Source organism: Meleagris gallopavo, chromosome 13, assembly GCF_000146605.3.
Source record: "Meleagris gallopavo isolate NT-WF06-2002-E0010 breed Aviagen turkey brand Nicholas breeding stock chromosome 13, Turkey_5.1, whole genome shotgun sequence".
NCBI classification, from domain to species: Eukaryota; Metazoa; Chordata; class Aves; order Galliformes; family Phasianidae; genus Meleagris; species Meleagris gallopavo.
The window spans coordinates 2132412-2137539 of record NC_015023.2 but is presented as its reverse complement, the minus strand read 5'-3'; positions in this window follow the sequence as shown (position 1 = coordinate 2137539).

Here is a 5128-nt window from a genome sequence, read left to right as displayed (position 1 = left end):
AAAAAAAAAAAAAGTAGAATTGGAAGGACATGTCAAACTAATTTAATTTATAAATTGAGAATGAGAGGGTGTTTTTTTGTTACCACACACTACCTCTGGGAAGCTACAAATCCAAAGGAAACACATGCATCAATAATATATAGAAGTTGCAAATAATCGTGTAATTTAATACTTTTAGTTGGAGTTTTAACTTATAAAATAATGATAGACTCAAGCAATTTGTGAAAAGATGCACTGCCTTCCATTATCAGTCATAACATTTTTAAAGAGTTCCTATATTCCTTTAACTCACAAGAGAAGTTACAACTTTTGCCACAGCTTAATAGCTTTGCAAACAAAATTAACATAACAGAACGTGAACAGATTATCCCTCAAAGAACTGAAGAGTACTATCAGTATTCTATTATCAGCCCAAAAATCTTATTTCTGCCCAAATCACACAAGATTTAAGATAATTGAAGACATTTCACAAGCATATCCTCAATTTCATCTGACTTCAGCTGAGCCCACTGAAAGCCATATTGTCAAGCAAATCTGTAGTTATTCAAGAACAGAATCTAATTCTACTTTTATACTTCGCATCACAAACAATTTCATCTATTTTAGTTAAGAAAAAGAATAATATGAAAATGGATAATAAATGAATAATGACCAACTGTCATGCATTCAACCCAGATAACAGCCACACAACACCAACCACAGAAGCAAAGCGCCTTTTTTTGTTTCTGCTATTACCTGGATCAACATACATACAGATGCAGACAGTTAAGATGCACTTTTTCTTTCACAGATCTAGCTATAACTAACCACACTTGTCACCTCATATACAAACATGCTGTTCTAACACATGCATACGACCTTAAGCTTTCATTTGTCCAGAAACTTTGTCTACAGACTTGAACATTTTGTTGAGGAGCAGAGAGCAGTTTCAAAGCCTAACATGGCTGTTATCAGATTAATTGTCAGATTTTAGGTTCTTAGTGGCCTAGAAATACTGGCTTTATTTTTTTCTGAATCATAACACTGTATTACAAAACACACATTCCTGAGCTAACTCCGCCAAGTTCTATTAAAGCAAATGAAATGATTTAGATTTACGTTTTTTATTAGAGCTAGAGGAAGAAACTAGATTAGATTTGTAACTGTAGTTTGATCCATCTTAAATAACTACACTTTGGCAGATACGCCATAATGTGACTTAATCACTCTTGAGAAGTCATGCAAGATTGGCCTGCTCAGCATTAAATCTAATTTAAGGTAAAACTATCACAAGCTCCACAACAATAGGATTCTTCTAAGAGCTTCTGTATAAATCTTAACAACCATAGCATTCAAGTAGAATTTCTAAACTTTTTTTTGATCACAGTATTCATTTTTTTCTCATATAAAGAAATACTATCTTTTTTGAACAGATAATTCACTTCCAGCAAGATAAATCAACTTGAAAGCAACTTTAGAAATAAGATCACATCAAGAGAGCTAAATGCCCAGTAAACGAACTATGCATGCCAACCAAACCAAACATGAAGTGTTTCAAAACATACATACAAGAACTCACAGGATAAAGCAATCTATTCTTTAAATAATAAATTTCTATATGCTAGAGGGTGGGAGAAGCCTTAAAGTGACATGGCACACAAACAGAAAAATACCATAAATGCCAACGAGTGATGAAAGCAAACAAACTGCTACATGGTATAAACTCCAGAACAACTATTAAGTATCTACATCAACTATGTAAATATATTATATCTGTTTGTATTACAGACTGTGATTATGCTAAAATGACAAGCCTACTATACTGAACATGAACAGAACTCTGGAATATTCTCAAACTTCTCCCAGAAGTTTGATTTACACAAGAAGCAATTTTTCTCCTTATCTATCAGCTGGATAAAATGTGTTTTTATGCATGTGTTTACATTACTTACACAGACTGAATAAGTGTAAACTAAAATACCATAGAGTTTTTAAGAATAAAGAAGATTTTCACTTAATTTTTGACCTGAACATTACACACTCACTGTGATGGCTACCAGACTCGTGTTGAGAGTGCGTTATCGTGTACATGAAACACTGAAGTCTTTCACTTGCGCAGTTTCAAACTTTTTTTTCACTTGCTGGTCTCCAGCACTCACTCTGTAAACACCCCCCGTAACTTTCCAGCACACACATTCTCTGGCTTACACATTCTCTCACCTATGTCTGTACCCAATTTTAATTTACACAGCACCATACAGCTTACAAAGAATCCCTGACGCACTCTCGACCAGCTTTTTTGTCGACAACCTAGGACTCACATCACCTTCTGCAGACTGCAGCTGCCTCCAGTCATCTCCCACCGCGGGATGAGAAGAGTTCGGCAGTGCGCAGCCTCTTTAAATTTGGCATTTTTACAATGCAAATAAATCCTTTTTCCTGCCTCCTCTCTTACTCTCTCTTGCTAACTCAGGTTTTCACTTCCCCTCCGTTCAGGACTCCTTCCAGCAGCCCCTCCTGCCCCAGGCCGCCCAACTAAGGCTCCGAGCCCCTTTCCGCGGCGGTCCCCCCGCACCGCCGGGTTTCCCACCCCCGCGGCGGGATCGGGGGCCGCGCCGTGCCGCCACGGCTCTCCCATCCCCTCCCTCACTTCCACCCCCACTCCGAAGCGTCGCGGCCGCCACAGCTCCCCCGCCAGGGCTCCGCAGAGGGGAAGCGGGCGGAAAGATTGCGTCTCCGGCCGAAACGCCGCGGGCTCTCGCCAGAACCCCAAGATCCCCCCTCGCAGCCGCCGCTGAGCCCTCTGAGGCTGCAGGCCTACTCCGGAACCTCCTCATCGCCGCAACGCCGCCGCTTCGGGATCTCACTCCACGGCTGCGCGGCCCCAACGGGCCCCGCGGGCTGCCCGCTCTCTCCCGCCCCGTCTCCGGGACCCTTCCTTTGCTCCGCCAGGCCCTTACCCTTGGCCAGCGCCACGGTGGAGTTCTCGGTGTCGATAGTGTACAGGATCCCCTCATAACGGATCTCGGCCTTGGAGATGAGGCTGATCTTGCTCCCGATGTAGGGCGTCCCCCCGCTCATGGTGCTGCCTCCTCGGTCAGGGACTCCCCGCCTCCTTCCCTGCCGAGCGCTCCCGAAGCCGGACACAAACAACGAAACAAGCTCGGATCAGAAACGTAGAAGGCGCTCCTCTCCTCCCGATTCGGGACTGACTTTTCGCCGATCCTCCAGCAACAGCTCTCCCCGCGCAGACTCCCTCAGCACACCGCGCACCAAAGCCGCCCTGAAGCTCCCAACATGGCCGCCGCCTTCATCTTCCCTCAGCGGCGCCCCCCCTCTCCGGCAGCGAAATGGATGCCGGGAGCAGAGCAGATCTCGCGAGAAGAGCCAGGAGGAGCTGAAGGCGGGGAGCGCTCTTCGGGCCGCCCGCCTAATTACCTCTGGGGCTCTGAGCGCTTTTGCGCGCTGTGTGGTACGGCTCGTTTGGCCAGTTGGGTCGACTGCACTTTGCCTGCCTGGCCCGGAGGTTGTGTGGTGACAGCTGTGTTTTTGCACTGGAAATTCTACTAGCTGTGCATGTTGTAAAAGGCACTTACACAAGCAAACCACTAACGGTGCGTTCTCTCAGAGATAGCCAAGCCAGCAGGCAGCAGAGAATTCCATTGCAAGAGATTAGGAAATAAACTGAGAAAAACAAAGGCTGTGAAACATCAATGGCAAATGAATTTCCTAAAAAAAAAAAAAAAGATTGGTAATATAACTCTGCCTGTATATGGCTAGTAACAAGCTTTGTGTAGGTTGTGAACCTGAAGTACTCAGGCAGTGAGGATTCAGGAGAGAGAACTAGTGCCAGATGGTAGCGAATAAAAGATGATATTGCTCCCACAAGCACGTTTCTGCTTACTGGATGCCTGGCATTACCATCACGAAGAAACTTAATTTGTATGAGACCTTGCCTCAGAAGATTGCTGAGACATTTCTCACAGTCTGGGAGCTTGTCCAGGATCCAGACACTTGTTGGGGTTATCTCGCCACTGTAATCAGGAGAGTCCCTGATTACACCCCGCTGATTTCAGTGGTCCTCTTGGAGGTGATGGGGTGACTTCCCAGCACAGCTGATGGAAAACCAAAGCTGTTCTATTGAAAGGCAGACTCTGCGAAGTCTCAGGGAATTATAAGCACCAACATCGAAAATTAGACCCGGTATCTCTGTGCGTGGATCAAGGTAAGAAAATTAAAATATTGCCTTGGGGATCGGGAGAGACCCTTGCATAAAGTATGACTGAGGCATTAGTGCAAAGTGAGTGTGGAGTTCTAATCCACAGTTCTGTAATCCCATGAGGGACACAGCTAGAGATGGATGAAGCATGAGACTAAAATGATTGCAGGGAATCAGAGAGCCTGTAAGTGTGATGGCATGCCATGCGCAGAAGAGTGCTCAGCAGTACAGGCTCAGTTTTTCCAAGTCCCAAGCATAGGTGTGCAGTATCTCTGTGAGCACTGGACTTCACAGCAGTATACTGGAAGGGGCTGGGAAGATGGGGAACAAAGACTCCAGGGAGAGGTGGGGTGAAGAAGTCTGTGGAATTGTGCCTGAAGGTGGGTGGCATGGATAGAGGGGACTGGAATAATAGCACCGCTTTTTAAGAATGCTGAATTGAAACTAGGGGATAAAATAATCCCTGGACAGTTGTTTCACATACCTAAAGCAGGGACTAATCTAATTGCAGAGAGAGTGATGAAACTAGGTATTCAGATACAAACTGTCCAATTGGGAAAACACTGACAATGAGTGTATTAACTGGAGTGGACTATGGCTAATAACGAGGGTCAAGTAAGTTATGAAACTGAAGTACTCAGCCTGTGAGGAACCAGGGGAGGGAACAAGTGTTGGACAGTAGGGAATAAAAGATATGATATTGCTTCTGCAAGTGTGCTCCTGTTTACAGGATACCCACCACTGCAATTGTGAATAAACTTACTTTGTATGAGTCCTGGCCTCAGAAAATTAGTGAGATATTTCTCAGCTTGGAACCCCCTCTCTGCCTGCCTGAGAGCAGCAGGCATGGTGTGAAGCAGGTTGGGTGATTTATATGGTTTTGTTTTCTTTTCTATGTTTCTGTGGTATTTTTTCTTATTTCTTTTTCTT